The sequence below is a fragment of the Chenopodium album genome, chromosome 3 (genome assembly GCF_948465745.1).
Source record: "Chenopodium album chromosome 3, dcCheAlbu1.1, whole genome shotgun sequence".
NCBI lineage: Eukaryota > Viridiplantae > Streptophyta > Magnoliopsida > Caryophyllales > Amaranthaceae > Chenopodium > Chenopodium album.
The window spans coordinates 21,203,185-21,222,695 of NC_137836.1; positions in this window are offsets into that span (position 1 = coordinate 21,203,185).

A 19,511-nucleotide genomic window follows, 5' to 3' on the forward strand; every position below is an offset into this window, starting at 1 on the left:
TCCCTAATCGTATATGTCAATTCCCACTTCCTATGAGTTCCAAGCGTATTCACAACATGCTATAACGTAGGCGCACTTCGAGCGACGCCTACAATTTGGCGACTCCACTGGGGAGGATTCTTGGTTATTTATCGATTTGAGTGATCGGTATTTAATTAAGATGAGTGGATGAGACTTGAAAGATTCTTGAAAAATATTCCTGTGATTAATTTGGCATTTTTTCATAAGCATACACGCTTTAACGTCGCATTTAGATCCGTCCCGTAGGAAAAATTGAATAACTTGATTGCGTACGAAGGAAAACAGGGCACCAATCAGATTTTCTGACTATCGTGCCACGGCAGAATATGTCGTGTCATGGTGCAGTACACCGTCTGACTGTGTGCACTACCGTGCCACGGGAATCTCTGCCGTGTCACGGCAATCCTAAAATCAGTTTGGTGGCTTGTTTTCTTTTCTCACAGTCAACTACCTTCGATTTTTCTAAAAAAAGCGTGTGTGTTCTACATGCGTCTTAGCCCCAGTGGATTTAACCTCTATCAACCCAAAAACGCTCATGGCAATAAGGGTTCATCTGAGTTATTAAATCCACCCAAACCATGGAGTCGAGTTCGATTTCATCACGAACTCGCGGAGCCGCCTGTTGGCAAACACCCTCAAGGGAGGCTGCCTTGCTAACGCGTCCAAACTCTTAACCATGGTACCCTTTTGACACCCGAAGCTTGACCAGTAGTTGAACATAGATCTTTACCCTAGGTTGCGAAATTTTTTATTTTTTTTTACATCATTGCGTCGTGACTAAATGCTACATGGTTTGTTTGGTGCTAACCCTCATGTGTTAGCTCTTTTTGTTTAACCCATGACCGAGGGTTTTTATTTCCACATAGTAATTAAGTACGGACCTAAAATCGATTAAAATCTGGAAAAATTCACAAAAAAGGCCTGGAACTGAGCACCGTGTCACGGCAAGTACTGCCGCGCCACGGTGAACAGTGTCGTGACATGGCGCATTATACCGTTTGACGGTAGACTGCACCGTGTCACGACAGTCAGCACCGTGACACGGTGCCCAAGAGAAGTGTCCCGTCAGTCTATTTTTAGTTTTTGTGCATACGTATGTGGTTTATGTGTCCAGTTTGGTGTCATGTCTAGCTGTATGGTCAGAACACGCGTCCATAACCTCACTTAATTACTCACATGTCGGGTCCACACACTTTTTTTGTTTTCCTTAGTCGTGCACCATTTCATGACCGTATTTTTAGGGTCGTCATTTGTCGTTTTTTTCCGGAGCAAGTCGGATGGTATCCTCCCATATATTTTATTTTTAAACAAAAAAAATAAATAAATAGAATTTTAAAATCAATTTTTTTTTTAATTTTTCCGGATGGGTTAAAGTTAAGTTTGGTCATTAAAGGTGTGTTTGTTTCGGTGTCACAGCACTTGGTCAAGAAGCAGGGGTAGATTGTTACGATTCGAGTCAATACCTCAACAACCTCTTATACCAAAGAGGCGTACAAGGAAACCACCACAATCATCTCCACAAGATCCATCTCCAGTCTACTTTGAACCATTGGCTACTAAGGAAGATATCTTGAACATCAACAGGACAATTGAAATGTTGTCTAACATGATGCAAACAATCACCACTAGAGTCAACACGGTAGAGCAAGACAATCAAAACAATGTCACTGGCGCTGCAATGGACAAGATTAAGGAACAGATGAGTAAGATTTCTAAAGAATTCACTTATGTAGAGCAACCTGTCGCCTCTTCGTCCATAAGGGACAAGCTTCCTGAGAAGTTTTCCACTGCTGACATTCCCAAATTCACGCCTACTGATAATCCGCTTTTCCATTTGAAGGCCTTTTCTGCGACTATGGCTCTTAAGGGAGTAGATGTGACACCCTTCCCTACAGTGTTCCCTCTTTCCTTAGAGCATGTCTGTCAACAATGGTTCTACTATTTGGAATCCAAACATGTTGCGACCTGGGAGGATGTTGCCGAAAGCTTCATGAATCGTTACAAGTGTAACATTCAGGCAAAGACTTCTGAACGTGAACTCTCCATTCTCAAACAGATTAAGAATGAAGGCTTCACCACTAACTTAAGCAGGTGGAGGGAAATAGTTGCGCTCTTGGTGGATCCCCCCAAGGAAAAAGAGATGGTTCGCTTGTTCATTGCCAATTTGATTCATAAGTACAAGCAACACTTGAAGTTTCTGCCTCTGAGTACCTTCGAAGCTATATACGATATTCGAATCAATATCGAGGATGAACTGATGAAGACTGCTGGTAGCAACAATAATAACAGCACTTGGAAAAACAAGAAGAATGACACTCCTTCTTCTTCGTCTTTCAAGCCCAATAATGCTACCAACAATATCAATATCAATATCAATGATGTGCTGGCCCTTAATGCTCCTCCTCAAAGATTACAAAGGCAAATGAGGGTTTACACGCCTTTAGGAATGACTTATGATGCTGCTTTTGACCGTTTGCATGGTCAAGGACTAGAGAATAGAACCGCTAGCTATGACCCCAATGCTTATTGCAAGTTTCACCAAGACAAGGGTCATAATTCTGAGAAGTGTTGGAGGTTGAAGGATGCGATCCAAGACCTGATAGATGCTAACCAACTTCCTGTCCCTCCAGGGGCAAGAAGCCTAACATTCAAACATGTACTCTTTCTGATGCTTTGGCTATCATGGGAGATGAAGTCTCCTTTGATCCGTCAATACTCATTCAACCTGTGAATGAACCTCTGCCGGAAGTTGTATTTGTCTCGAGCTATGAAGAAGTGAATGGAATTTGGGATAGTGACGATGAAGACGTCTATCTCAAGGATATAGCATGTTCATCTCTTGGCACAAGTGAAGATATTTGGGGAGACCTTGAGGTCAAGGTTCTCACCATAAGTGGACGGTTGCAACAACCTAGTCCGCCTCCACCTCCACTGCAATCACATCTAATAGTTGATCTCATCGACCCTGTGAACAACGATGTGGTCAAACAATTACAAAAGACCAAGGTGGAAATGAATGTATGGAAGCTTTTGGCCACCTCTCACGAGCATCGGAAGGCTGTGATGAATGCTCTGGTGAAAATAGGAGTTGATGATGATATGACTCCTCAAGGACTGGTTAACTTTCTCACTACTGAGTTGCCAAGTACAAACAATTTGATTTCCTTTTCTGACAAGGATCTGACCCCGGAAGGGGACCAACATAACAAGGCCTTACACCTCACTGTGGTGTGTAGGCAAATGAATATTCCTATGAGCCTGGTTTAAAGCGGCTCTGCAAACAATGTATGCCCACTCTGCACCGCAAAGAAGTTGGGCATAAAGAATGAAGAACTGACTCCCTCTACTCAGGGGATTTGCTCTTATGATAATACTCGCCGTCAAGCTGTGGGTACTATCATACTAAACATAACTACTGGAGCCATTGAACGTCGCACCAAGTTTCAGGTGGTGGACATTAAGGCTTCTTTCAATCTGTTGTTAGGACGTCCTTGGCTTCATGAGCTAAAGGCGATCCCATCGTCGTTGCACCAGAAAGTGAAAGCCATAGTTGGAGGGGTTCCAATTACCATTGATGCCTCTTCCATGCGCATTCAAGTTATCGACACTCCCATCGTCCATGTTGAACATGACGAAGAAGATGAATATCTTTGGGGGTTTTCACTCGATGATGTTCTCATGATCGAAGAAGAGGAGAAGTGTCATCTCGACTTCGATCCATATTCAAACACCAATGTTAATGCCATTATGATGAACTTTGGGGTCATCCTGGTGCACTCAAGAAAGATACATTCGGCTTGGGATTCAAGCCAACAAAAGAAGATGTGAAATAAGCCCTATTGAAAATGAATGCTCGCAATAATGCTCGAATCATGAAGACGGAAATGGCCATGGATCCATATCCATTCACCCTCAATGGACAGTACATCAAAGAAGGGGAAGACTTCCCATGCTATGAATTCCCTGAGCCTTTCGTCCACGATGGGAAGCGTGAACCAGGATTCTATATGTTCCTCGATTGTGACTTTGTCGATGAAGGCGAAGAGCTCTTCACAATTGAAAAACCAGCTATCCCAAGCTCTGATGATATAAGCATTAACCTTCTTTTTGGACTAGAGAAGAATGAATCCAAGCATGTCTGCAATTATAATTCCAAGCTCATTCAAGCTGTTATATCAAACAAGGATTTTGATCCCTCCGAGTTAATCGTCCAAGCTGATAATATTTCAAAGGGATGGCGCAATACAGTGAAGATCACTACGCCAAGCGGAGAGAAGTTGGAAATAACCGCTGGCAAAGGTCCTATGTTCGATGAGTCTGAGTCGTCTAGGTCCGAGTCCGAGTCTGAGTCTAAGTCTGTAAATGAGTCTTTAGGATCTGAGGCCGACCCTATTTCTGCTATAGAGTCCAATCCCGTGTCTCTTGTTGAGTCTTCTCTTTCTAGCCAAAACGATTCCGGTGAGGTCGCAGCTGACCTTGCCCCTCTTAATGTATTGACCGATGAATTCAATAAAATGAATACCTTTGCTTACAATGTGTGTCATTCCCCTAAACCTGATTAATATTGCTTTTTTAATGATAAAAATGACAAAGAAATAATAAAAGCAATGGAAGAACATGAAAATAAAACAGCAGTTATTGAAGATACAGAAAAGTTAATATTTTCAATGATACGACTATCAAAGAAGTAAAAATAGGATTAACACTAAGTCAAGATGAACGCAAAGAGCTAATTAACTTGCTTAGTGAATTTGTTGATGTATTTGCTTGGTCATACCAAGATATGCTAGGAATATAATTTACAGGGATATAGCTCAGCATACGATACCACTCATTCCAGGAATGAAGCCTGTCAAACAAAAGCTACGCCGAATGAAACCTGATGTCGCTCTCAAAATCAAAGAAGAAATTAGAAAGCAATTGGGTGCAGGTTTCATCAAAGTATCCAAATATCAAGAGTGGATAGCAAATGTGGTTCCAGTTCCGAAGAAGGATGGAAGGGTCAGGATGTGTGTTGATTACAGGGATCTCAATAAGGCAAGTCCAAAAGATCGGTTCCCTCTACCTCACATTGACATTCTAGTCAATAACACAGCAAACCATGCACTCCTATAGTTCATGGACGACTACGCCGGATATAATCAAGTATTAATGGCCGAAGAAGATATGGAGAAAACCACATTCATCACACAATGGGGTACGTATTGCTATACGGTAATGCCATTCGGGTTAAAAAACGCGAGTGCCACCAACCAAAGAGAAGCCACGGCATTGTTACATGATATGATGCACAAAGTGGTGGAGGTCTATGTTGACGATATGATCGTCAAGTCAAAAGATCGCCCAGGCCACATCATTAAACTTCGCAAGTTCTTTGAAATACTCCGCAAATACAACATGAGATTAAATCCAGCAAAGTGTGCATTTGGAGTCACATCAGGAAAACTACTTGGATATGTGATCAGTTCTCGAGGGATCGAAATCGATCCCACAAAAGTCAAAGCGATCATGGCCATGCCACCACCTAAGAATGAGAAAGAAATTCGAGGTTTCATCGGAAGGCTGCAATATATAAGTAGGTTCATATCAAAACTCGGCGATATGTTAACCTATATTCAAGAAGCTTAAGAAAAATGTCCCAGTCACATGGGATGACAATTGCTTAAAAGCTTTCGACAAAATCAAAGAGTACCTGGCAAACCCACCCGTGCTAGCACCAGTGATACCTGACTTTCCTCTTCGACTCTACCTTACGGTCACAAGAGAAACGATGGGGGAAATGTTAGCACAAGAGAACGAAAGCAAGGAGAATGCAATTTACTATTTGAGCAAGAATCTTCAAGGATATGAGAAACGATACACACCGCTTGAAAAGTTGTTTCTTGCACTTGTGTGGGCCGCATAGAAACTAAGACATTACATGCTCACTCATACAGTGCATGTCGTGTCAAGATCCTCTCAAATACTCGTTCGAAAAAGCAACACTCAACGGCAGATTATCAAGGTGGATAGTCAACCTTGCTCAGTTTGACTTGAAATTTGTACCACAAAAGGCTATCAAAGGTTCTGCGATTTCTGACTTCTTAGCGGATTTTCCGCTAGAAGAAGTTGAGAAGGAAGAAGCTGAATACGATTTCCCTGACGAAGATCTACTCATGACCGAGGATGATAGTTGGACGCTCTACTTTGACGGAGCTTCAAACCAAAAAGATTGTGGTGTAGGAGTCTTGCTCGTATCACCCAATGAAGAGCATATCCCGATTTCCATGAAGCTTGACTTTGAAGTCACCAACAATGCCGCAGAGTATGAAGCATGCATTTTGGGATTAGAAACAGTTGTGGCCCTAGGAATTAAGAAGCTCAGAATCTACGGTGATTCATCACTAATCATTAACTAGATCTCTAAGAGATGGAAGGTGAGAAGTGAAAGTCTCGCTACGTATCAAGCTCATCTGGAAGCTCTCACGGAGTAACTAGATGAAGTGGAATATACGTACTTGCCTTGAGAAGAAACCAGTTTGCCGACGCACTTGCTAAATTAGCACCAACGCGAATTCCAACGGATACAATCAGAATGTCGTTGACCATAGAAAGAAGATATGAACTGGCTTATGTTCACGCACTTGATGACGAACAAGAATCACAAGAAGAAGATGAAGAGCCATGGTATACAGATATCTTTAATTACGTGATAAAAGGAGAGTTCCCTCTTAATACTGATAAAAGGGCACGCCGTGATTTGAGGCTCCTGGCCTCACAGTATGTGCTCATCAGGGGAGAGCTCCACAAAAGGACTGCACTAGGGAGAAATCTCTTATGCATAGCTAAGAAAGAAGCACACAAAACCATGGAAAATCTTCACGCCATATTTTTCAATATCGTCGGGGGCTTCAAAAAGTTCTAAACGCTCCATCAACCAAATCTGCAAAAAAAAAAAAAAAGAAAGAAAATTTTTTTTTGCAGATTTCACCGTGACACGGTGCCTGTTTTGTGTCACGGGGGCTACTCAGAACGCGTTTTTACCTGCAGCAGGACCAGAGAGCCCTTCCTAACGGCTTTCCGGTCAGCTTTTGCTTCGTCAAGGCCGCGTAAAGTTTCTTCAAGGCACGTGGGCATAGGAGATCTCCCTGATTCGACATGTTCAAGCACAGATGGTAGACAAGCATGTCCTACCCTACCGTTTGCAAATAAAAGCTTGCTAAACATGCAAAAAATATAAGCCCTTCTACGGTATACATGATAAGACTCAGAGACGGGTTGATTGAAATATAAATTTGCAAGTTTTTCTAAGTCTACTTCATTACCACACACAATTTTATTTAAATCTGGATCTGTTAGATTCAGATGGCGTTTAAAGTCTTGGTAATAATACTCACATAGGGTAGGCATGGCAATAAGATTTCTGGCAGGAAATCCAAAGATGGCACTGATTTCCTCCGGCAGGGGACAGATTTCATCGTAATCAAATTTAAAACAATGTGTTTCTAGACTCCAATAGTCTAATGCTGCCCTACGAAAATAATGTTCAATTGCTACATGTCTCAGGGCTAATAAACCCCTGACATGAAACAATTCCAACTCTCTTTTGTCAGCATTGGTCAAAGAATAAGACCAGTCGCGCAGTGTATTATCAAAATTCTGAGACATTATTATTGAAATATGAAATTCTAACTATTTTATGTTTCGTGATTATGCATATCACGAATATACTGGTCCTATTTTATAGCAAAAACGCTCGGAAATACTCAGATTCTATCTTTCTATACGTGTAAACCACACCGTCGCAGAATACGCGCACCGTGACACGGGAGTTTCCACCGTGTCACGAGAATTTATGCCGCGACACGGCAGATTTTTCCATGACACGGTGTACAGTGCCATATCGCGGCGCCCATGAGTTTTCTTTTTTTATCCTTTTCCTGTATCTATCCGGATTTTTATTGTTTTATCTTCATCGTTTATTTTTTTTCTGTTGTTCGAGAGTTTCATTCCTAATAAAATTCTCAACTTTTTTATTTTATTTTATTAATATTTTTATTGTTATTTTTATCATTTTATTTTATTATTATTATTATTATTATTATTATTATTATTATTATTATTATTATTATTATTATTATTATTATTATTATTATTATTATTATTATTATTATTATTATTATTATTATTATTATTATTTCTATTCATCTTAATTATTTATTATTTTATTATTTACTCTTATTTCTATTATTATTATCTTATTTCTTTCTTTTGGGGGTGATAAACCTTGTCCCATTTCCATACATATTTATTTTGGAGGAGTTGTAAAATTTATTCATTTTCTTTTTATTTCTTTTTTTTTCCTTTTGGGGAAGGTCGGTACCCTCCACTTACTCCACTTACGTTTTTTTGTCGCATCATACACAATCACACACAATGAGTCTCAAGCACACACTAACACACACTAATAAATACATAAACTGTGAAAAATGTACAAAATGAGTCATAATAAATAAGCAGCGTCAAGTGTCATCACAGTATGTACAAATAAAGACCCTCGGTCAAAAATTTGTAGAACTAGAAGAGTGAGGATTAGTGTCATCTCCAGCCTGTGAATATGGGAGCGGCGAGCCAAAGAGCCCCGCCATCATCCGGGTACGAGGAGTAGTATCCCTACTAGTCCCTGTAACTCCAGTAGCAGTCAAACTCAAAGCAGGACCCGTCCAACTGGCAAACGGCGTAGACTGACTCAAAGAAACAGGAAGCGTCAGTGGAGGCATCGTCCCATACACTGGAATTGAAAACAAGCCTGGCACCGGTGGAGGAACCTTAAACGATAGAGCTAAATATAAGCCAGGATCTAGGAGTGATAACAGGCCTGGGCTCAGGCTGTGAAGACTGAGAAAACAACTGTCGATGCCACTGAGGCTATGAATTCCCTGAGCCTCCTGAAATGCTGGAACGACTAGGAGGACTTAAGCTGCTGCCACGAAGCCTCCTGAAATGGCTGAGAAAGCTGAGGATCCTGCTGAGACTGAGAATGCCGATGAACCTCAAGAGATCGTCTACCACGACTAGGCTCTCCCTCGTCCGAGCCTCTAGGCCTCGAGCGCGAGCGGGACCTCCGTCGCTCCTGAAGGACACAAAATCAAAAGATGTCAACAGTGCGAAATAGAATAAATGGTAAAAATGAGAAAAAGTGAACATACCTCAAGAACATCGTCGGAACCGCCCCGACAACTCGCACCACGCCGAAGCTTGATGATGTAGTACTTTAGAGCGTCAACCAGCTTCATGAATCCCATCATCTCTGGGCGGGTAGGCTGAGAACAAAACAAAGAAAAAATCAGTAACAAGCGGTGTTAAAAGGGATGAAGAATGTATCAAAAGCTTACCGACTCAAAAACATCAGGCAAAGACTCCTACGCCTGTCTGAAACCCTCTTGCGCGTCAGCAATTTAGTCCTCGGTAATACCAATCGGCCAAGGGTAGCAGACAGATTGAGGCGGAACCTCAATCCTCCCCACATGGCGAAGAGTCATATGAAAATACGATCGAATAATCAGGTTATTTGACGGTTTAAACAGAGACTAGCAATAAAAATTCTCAAAATAAATCATACCTCAGGAAGACGGGGTGGAGGAGCCAAGGAGGGAAGCAAGTCGTGCGCATTATCGCCCTCCATATGCACAAGCTTCTGCCAAGGAAAAGTGTAGCGCTCTCCCCTGTTTATCAACTCCCTAATCAAGCGCGAGTCCAGCATCGACTCCGGTGGAGACAAGGGCACCACAAAGCGATCACCGTTGTGCTGACGAACAACACGCTCCCCCAGATACCAGACAAAGCGTCCAGTACCAACAAAAACGGAGCGGTACGCTGAAAGCTGCAAAGCCTTGGGGAGATGAGTCATCCCAGCCTAGGGACGATACTTGACATCAATAGCAACCTGAAAACCATAAAAAGTTGCAATGAAACGCCGAAAATAACGTCAACATAGAAAATAACGGGCTACAAAAGTAATTCTTACGCCAACCGAAGAAGTACCTCGGCGTAGCAGCCCGCGTAGTGCAGAGACAAAATCCACTCGTGACTCGCCTCGGTAACGCCAGCTGGCTCCGACAGGAAAATCATGGACCTCTCCACGACGCCATCGAGGGGCCAATCCCGGTAAGTACTCATAGAACCATTGCTGCAATGAAAAGTAATCTTTGAGCACACGAGTCGAACAAATTAAACCAAAACAAGAAGAGGAAAGATCGTCACCTCTACGACTCTCCATAAACCGTAGACAGTGACAGGAGCCTGGTCGTTCAATTGCCTACAGCCATGACGTAACGACAAGAGATGATCGGCATATCCGAGGCTGGCCCAGCTAAAGGATCTTATCTCACTGATCCTGACCAAAGAAGGAAGATAGAAAACGAGTGCACGCGAACTCCTATCAGAAGAAAGAGTCAAGGAAATGAAAATCAAAATGCAGATCCGCACTCGCTGCTCAGGCGATGTCTCATCCATATCGAAACCACGAGCCAGAACATAAGCCAACTCTGATTGCCCGCTCCTAGGACCACCTCGAGACACCGGCTGAGTCCTGATATGGTGAACGATTGGACCTAACAAATCGGTTGCCTCAGCCGCCCCCCAAGAAAGGTCAGACATCTGTGCTACGGCCCGGTCAGTGAAGCGTAGACCACTGATCATGCTAAAATCTAGAGGGGTCACTGTCATCTCCCCCCAAGCAAAGAGAAATGTGTTGGTAGTATCGCAAAAATACTCCAACAACGCGCGAACGACTGTCGCGCCACAACCCAGGGGCTGCGAAACCCTACGATCGCCGAATAAAAGTCTACTAGACCAGCAGATTCCCACAAAGCGTTCGTAACGGGATCCCTCGTGATAATCCCATGCAGTCGAGGAATCAAATCTCCGGCTCCAGAACCGTGATGGCGAAGCGTATCATCGACTATACCGGCAAGTGAACGATGAGAAACGTGGTTCTCACGACAGAAAACCAGCTGGTCTGGTGTCCACGGAGGTGGAGCCCACCTACCCTTACTCGTACAGGGTCGAGGCTCAGACTCTAAGATGTCGTCATCCATACCCTCGGGAATCGTGGGAGTGTCCTCCCGAAAGCCTGACGCCGTCCATGAGTGGAAAGATCGCGATCCCGTCGTCTAGGCATGCTATTATAAAAAAAAAAAATCTAAATGCTCAGCATCATTTCCTAAGTTATTTAGTTATTTATTTCATGTTGCATTCTAATAAAAATCTAAATGCTTAGCATCATTTCCTAAGTTATTTAGTTATTTATTTCAAGTTGCATTTTCTATTATACGCTAAATTTTTACCTCAAGGCTAAAAATTAGAAAATTAATGGAATTATTTATAGTATTTAGTTTCTCCATGACGAACTAATACCATGTTCTCCTAATTTCATGATACTATGTTCTCCATGACAATGTAGTACATAAACAACACAAAACATGTTTCAAAATTGCACGGAAGCAATAGATCGACGCATCATGGCATATTTTACAAAATCTACAACCAATATGTCATCATTTCAAGTGCAAAAGAACAACGTGAACAACAAGACACAAGTAGTACCAAAAATGGTGATTTGCTCCATTCATCACCAAATCATGCAATTTTTGTCTCATATCGCTCACAAACACACATACATACATATAAAAGTAAATTCATGGCAAGAATTTCAACATAAACCTCAAAATCAAAAAATCCCCAAATTGATTTTTAAGGGTTTTTACATGAAATTACTCATTTGAAGCAAATTCGAGACAAAAATCAAAGGAAACTTACATGTATCCTTGTGGAGAATCGAAAAATGAAAAAAGTAGCAAAAATTTAGAGCGAAATTGATGAGAATTTCAGCTCTAAAGCTCAAAAAACCGTGAAGACAGCAGTGCAAGCCGCCGCGAAACGGTTAGCCTAAGCCGTGACACGGTGATCAGGTCCCGTGTATGTCACGGTGATTCTAAGAGTCGACGGAGCTTCGATTAGCAGCGACGAGCTCTGAACAGCAGCAGCAACGAGCAGTAGCGAAAACAATAATATAAAAAAAACAAAAACTCCAGCAGAACCGGCGTGTCACGGGATGGAACTCCGCGTGACGGGAATCACAGCCGTGCGCCGGTGTATCCTCGCTGTGGCTCAGTAATCTGAGAAGCCTAAAATAAAAAAAAATGGAGAACAGAAAGAGCAGAAGAAGAAAGGAAATGGAGAAAATGGTGAAGAGCAGCTCAAATTTAAAGACAAAAAAGCATCCCGTTTCCCGTGCGATGGTTTCCGTTACCGTGAAACGGTAACATATTGACGTGGCGCACGTGCTCTGGACTGGTCAAAGATGCCAGTTGACTAATTTGCATCCACGAAATTTCCCGTGTTACGGGAATTTATTCCGCGTGACGGGGACCACTGCCGTGTCACGGGAACTTTGCTTCGTGACACGGTGGTCTCGCGCTTGTCATGCACATTCCTTGAAGCTGTCAGCGAATATTCCTGGCATTTTGACTAAAATTGCACAATTTTCCGTACAAATTGGACAGTTAGTTTTTCAGTAAATTATGCGGAAAATTTTAACTGACATTTAAGGGGTATCATAATTACTATTTTGCCCCTAGCAAGCGTCAGAGTCAATTTGCCGACGTTTTAAACACCTAACATGGTCGGATAGTCGACTTGAAGGTGTGAATCATCTGCGGCCCACGTTCGGGGATAATCGAACCATCATACACTTGCAAATTTCAGCAACTACAGTAGTTGTCGGCTTTCCTCAAGCATGGAAAGGTGGATTTTTCTTCAAGTATAGAAAACCGCCAAGTCGGCTTTTCTCAAGCATGGAAAGCGTTATCGGTGGATTTTTCTTCAAGTATAGAAAACCGCCAAGTCGGCTTTCCTCAAGCATGGAAAGCGTTATCGGTGGATTTTTTCTTCAAGTATAGAAAACTACCAAGTCAGCTTTCCTCGAGCATGGAAGGCATTATCAGTGGATTTCTACAAGCATAGAATGACACCAAATTCATACGTTGACTTTCGTCAAGCATGGAAAGTATCATCCGGTAGGTTTCTTCAGGCTTAGAAAGCTACCAAATTCCTCAGTCGACTTTCCTCAGCCATGGAAAGCGTTTTAACGAACGTCATTCGGTGGATTCCTTCAAGCATAGGAAGCTGCCAAACTCATTTGACACCGATACACTGGTGCCAAATACGTATTCTATCTTTTTACTCTTTTAATTGTGGAATTAACATTTTTCTGCGATTATCGACGTATATAGAGTGATTTAGGATCACATAACGTCTTAAATCATTCTCCGTCCCTATCGGCTACTTTGACTATCGTTTTCGAAACTGACGTTTCTACAAACTCAGTCAAAGTGGGGGCTTTTGTAGACACCTAAAAATGTCTCCCAAAATCAAACCCGATGATGAATAACCTTTTGCCGTCACTATTGGTCGGGTTCAGTATTTAATCCCGAGAGTGCTTAAAAAATCGTATTTAATTAAATTCAATTTTTGAATAGTCCATGGATCAGTCTTGATGTTTAGTCAAAGCATAGTTTTAATTCTAGCCCAAACCTTTTTATTTTATTGTTTTATTATTTATTTTGTCCCAAACTTTTTATTTATTTTTATTTACTTATTTTCTTATTTTAGCCCAAATAATAATAAATCAGAAATGGCCCGAAATTATCAATCGGCACTTAAAATGCTGAACGAAATTAGGGTTAAAAATGAATTTAGACGGAAAAGTGGACTGAAAACTCCCGCGTCACGACAACAGTCAACCGTGTCACAGGAAACTGTCCCGTCTGACGGTGGGGTTCCCCGTAACACGGGACACCTGCTGTGACACGGGAGTTTCCGTGTACTTTCCGCGTAAACCCGTGTTTTCTTCCCCGTTCACTAAATATTTCTCGCGTCACACAAAAGTACACCGTGTCACGGGAATGTTTCCTGTTTGACGGTGAGTGTTCCCGTGTCACAGTACACTTTTTAGTGTCACGGTATACTTTTTTAGGGTTTTTATCATTTTAGGGTTTTGTGTGTTCCCTCAGCACATTTTTTTTCTATAAATACCCCCTCATTTATGATGTACGGGGCATCAATTAATTCTCTATTTTTCTCTCCTCTATGCTCTAGCCTAAACACCAGTCTACCCTTCTTCATTCAAAATTCCTTCTTCAAGCACTCCTAGGAGTCCATACTGTACTTGTGGTTCTGTCCTTAAGCCAAGGCGTGAAAGGTAGAACTGTTTGAGGGTTTGGCCCCAAATCAATTCTATTTTAATTTAATTTAATTATTGTTTTATTATTATTTCCTTGAAGTTACTAACTCATTTATTATTTTGTAGTTGCAAGCAAACAGAATCAAAGTAAGAATTATGTTCCTTTTATTTCTATTATTTTTCTAACGATTTTATATTGTTGGAATTATTGTTAAATTGCTTCCAATATTAATGTTAATTCTATTGTTATTATGATCACCATATTGCATGTTTAAAGGGAATATATAATTGAAAATCACGCCTAATAAGATAATTTGGGCAACCGGTTTAGGTTCCTTTTTAATCTTGTTGTTAATCAAGTGATCACAAATATTTTAGAATTATGTGTTGCATTAATATTCAACCAATTTAGCATAATAATAGTTTGGAGCGAATTGAATATTTTGTTTGTATGCTTTTGAGATCGCAGGAATCACTTTTCACTATAAGAATCGAGTAGACACCAATACGGGCGAATGTGACTCCATCACTCACTTCGTACCATCATCCCCGATCCTCCTTTCGTGGTTCCGAACCATATGGATTTAGTAATCTCATGCATTATGAATGGGGTGTAACCTTCACGGGTCAATCGTTGTTGCCTTCGTTGTCCCTTAATCGTGGTTGCCTTAAATGATCCGTGAACGGTTTACAAGTTCATTAAAAACTTGTTGGCGGCTCCCTAATTTCCTTGTCCCTAATCGTGTCCCTAATCGTATATGTCAATTCCCACTTCCTATGAGTGCCACTTCCTATGAGTGCCAAGCGTATTCACAACAGGCTATAACGTAGGCGCACTTCGAGCGACGCCTACAATCGGATACTGCTTGAGTGTTCCACTTTGAAAGTGACCTCAAACTATTAAATATAATCTAAGTTATCGACTTACAAGCTTAGAATGAAGCAAGTGGTGCTACATCAGTTGTAAGGTCGTATGCTTTGTTTAAAGACCTTTAAGCTAAGGCTGGAACAAATAAATGGTTATTGTGTTCCATAATCAGCAATTGAACTGTTTACACATCGAAAGACTCACATTCAAAGCAATGAGCAATAGTTGCAAATTTATTTGAATGGTTGTCTAAACCATGAGTCAAGAATGCTTGATTATAAACAAAAAAATTTTTAACATGATAAACTGGCAAAAGCTCAAAGTCATGGGCATTATTTGCGTTCCGAACATCTTTAGCAATGTCACATCGACAAGAACGTACTCAAGGCTCTATTAGATAGGCTCTTGATAGCTGATCGATTCGGAATCGTTTTAAGAGAAGCAAGTCTTACTTGTTGAAACCGACAAAGTAAAGAGCTATTGTTCTTGGTATAGTGTAGGGAATATTTCAATCATTACCCCTAGCTTGAACCCCACTGTGATTATAAACTTAAGCATGGTGGAGTCCAAAGGGAAAGAAGATAGAGCAAAAGAGTCGCCAACAAGTTTTAGGAACTTGTAAACCGTTCACGAGGTGAAGGTTACACCACTTAACGATCCAGGAGATCGTCAACTCCAATAGGTTTGGAACCATGACTGGTAGTTCGGGGATGAAGGTACAAATCCAACCTAAAAGAGATTGAACCTTCTCTAATAATAGGCCTCTACTTTATTCTGATCGTATTCATGTGCGCTTTCTAACTAACATGCAATCAATAGGTTTACCCTAAACCTGTTTATCTATGTTGGTTGAATATAACGCACAAATAAATCTATTATTGGCGATCACTTGAATTATAATCAAATTAACCCTAAACAAGATTATTGATTATCTTATTAAGCGTGATTACAAGTATTAATTCCCTTTAAACATGCATAAAAGGTGTGATCAAGCAATAACAATAGAAAATAATCAAGCAACATAATAACAATAACTATAACAATTATTATAACAATTATAAAAATAATCATGTTAAAGCATAATAATAGCAAGATCCTAGGCATGATACTAACAAGATTAATAACAAACCCTAGCATGTTACTAAACAATAAAGATCAAAGCTTTAACCCTAACATGATACTAACATGAATATTAGGAAGAGATATAGGAAGCATCATAACAATCATACTTGATTTAAGGAGCTTATTCTTTACCCTAAACATGATACTAAGAAGCAATAAAACATCCTAACATGATACAAGGAATCAAAATAACAATCTAAGCATGATTTTTATATCATAATATCAATTAAACCATTCAAGTACTTACTTGGATGCCTCATATCCCTTTCTAATAACAAAATACACACGTTAATAACTTAAAGGAAAATAATAAAACAAACAATTAAATTAAATAATTGAAATAGTGATTTGGGACCAAACCCTCAGAAATAAAAAAACCTTTCACGTCTAGGGCGAAGGCAACTTCGAACTTGGCTAGGTGTTTCTTGATCTTGTGAATGCGGAATTTTGTATGCAAAAGGGTTGGTTTAGAAAGAGAGAGAGAGAGAGAGTAATCAAAAATTTCTTGATGAGAGTTGGTGATTGAAAAAGGGGAGATATGGCCTCTATTTATTGAGAAAAAAGAGGGTCGAAGAATAAGAAGAGAATCCGAATTCGAATCGAAATAGAACTCGATCGATGGACATCAGTTTTTGCGGATTTTGTTTTTATCATATCTTTTGATCTAGAAGTCCAAATAAGGCATATAATATGTCGTTGGAAAGCTCTTGAAGTCTAATTTCCAACCCAATTAAAATATTATGTAGATAAAAAGATATGGCCGAAATAGTAGGATGATGGAAGTTTTGGATAGAGTTTTGTATCTCATTCATATCTTTTTCGATATAACTCGGATTTAATATTATAATATATAATTGGAAAGATAATTTCAATATCTATCCAACCAAATAATATATGGATAAAGATTATGAGGCACAAAAATAAAATCTTACTGTCTTTAAACATCTATAAATTTTAATAGAATTAGGATTTAAGAAAAAGGAAAGTTTTTATTTAACTCAAATTCTTTAATATTATCTCTTCAAAAAGGATAATTAAGATCTTTTAGAAACTTATAGAATCTTCTAATTAATCCTAATTATTTTAGGTATAGGATTAAACCTTTGGACCCTCCACATGATCATTGGGTCGTAGGTAAAATCTGGTTTGTGCCCAGTTTAGTATTTTGGCCATAACTTCGTCATTATTCATTGGAATTGGGCTTATAATATATCGTTGGAAAGGTCTTTTCAAACCTCATCCAACTACACCATTATTGGACCCATATCATGTACCAAACTAAACTGGAATGCACGTTTTTCAAAAATAGGGTAAGAAAAGAAATATTTTCAAAAACAGAAAGAAGAGATATTTTATTAAAAACATCCTCATCACTAGACTTTTAACACTTTCGCTTTGTTCGATAATCAAATGACATGAAAGGTATTCATCACTGGGTTTGGTTTTGGGAAGACACAAATGGGTGTCTACATATAGACAATTGACTCCGAAAGCTAAAGAAGATTCATTTACTTCAACGTTTCACAAAGAATTTGAAATAATATGACTATATTCATCAAATGTGAACAAACTTGACCTTGAATAGTTCAAGAGTTCATTAAAATACATAATCGACTTGGCAAGATATCAAAACATCTAGATTAGATCGAGCGATGTTTGCTTGAGCCAAGCGTGACCATAACAAAGTTATGAAATTGAAATTTTCATAAATAACTCCACAAAGAACATAGTGTGTCTTCACGGAGACCTCGATGGCATTTAAAAATGACTCGAACAATGATGGATCACATCCCTTCCTATAAAGTTCTTAAGATTTGCACAAAGGACTAATGTTACACTAAACAAAATGTCGAAGCTAAGAAAGGACGCCATATTCAGTTATGGATAGAATTAACTTCTAAATGTATTTTCAAGTATATGTCTAAAAATCTTAGCCACAGTGGGAGTTCACTGGCTCAGAGGAAGCTAAGTGACTCAGTTGGAGCTCACCGGCTTAGCAAGATCTAGGTGGTTGAGTGGGAGCTTAATGGCTCATTAAAGGCTAAGATAGCTCAAATGGGAGCTAACTGTTTGTTATACAACGAACTTTTACCCAAAGACAATATACATGTCTCTTTATAAGCATTCAAGTGAGACCACGAGCATTACCTCCACAACCTAATTGAGAACATAGTGTTTGTTGCTCTAAGTGGTGTCTTTCTGGAAAGTAACACATTTCCAAAACGACAAATGGGAGGAAAATGAACTCGACGACAATCGAGCTAAGTAACAAACTAGAACTGAGAATCACGGAAGACCTTAAAAAGGCTTTGTGAGAATACTTGATCAAGGATACTCAAAAGGACTTTACAAGTGCCTGTAAAGAGAATTTATTTCTCACAAAACTTTTGAAAAGTTGGAGTAAGATTAAGAAAATCAAAGGGCTTTGGAAGCGCCTTGAACTCAGTGTTTGATGCAATAACCCCGTATAGGTATAGAATTCGTCAAATGCTTGGGTTGAATCCTATAAATTTTCTATTAAGTTAGAAATAAACCTATGACTTACAAGCATACAATTTACTATTAGATAGTAAGGGAATAATGTCTTGTAAAATAGCTACGACAAATCCAAATTTCGAATAATGGTTAGAGGCCATAAAAACCCGAAATAGACTCCATGTTTGAAAATTATGTTTTAAAACTTGATTAATTTGCATAAAGGGTGAAAGACCCATCGATTGCAAATAAGTTTTCAAGAAGAAAACTAACAAATGTGGAAATGTATATGTATACATAGCTAGATTGTTTGAAAAGGATACAATTAAATTCACGGAGTTGATTTTAATAAAAACTTACTCACCAATCGGAATGCTCAAGTCTTTTCGTGATTGTTCTAGCAAAATTGCACATATGAAATATGGAAAAATAGATACCAAAACCACCTTACTAAAATAGGATTTTGGAAGTTACTATAAAATAGTCTAAGGGTTTTGAAAATCTAAATAAATGCTAGATTTGAAAGCAAGCTCAAGGAATCCGTCATAGGATTAAAGGAAGCATTGCATATAGGAATTGGAACGTGTTCTCTCATGAAGTTTATAAGAGGATTGGCTTATGGAGAAACATAGAAATTCTTATGAATAAGATGTTTAGTGGGAGCAAAAGTAATTTCATAAAGATCCAACAAAAAGTTTACAAACTCTATTGTGAAATGACTATAGAATGCTAAATACTTAGATTTGAAAGTACTTTCGACAATAGACCAAGCAAAAGACGATACTTAGTACTTATTGGTAT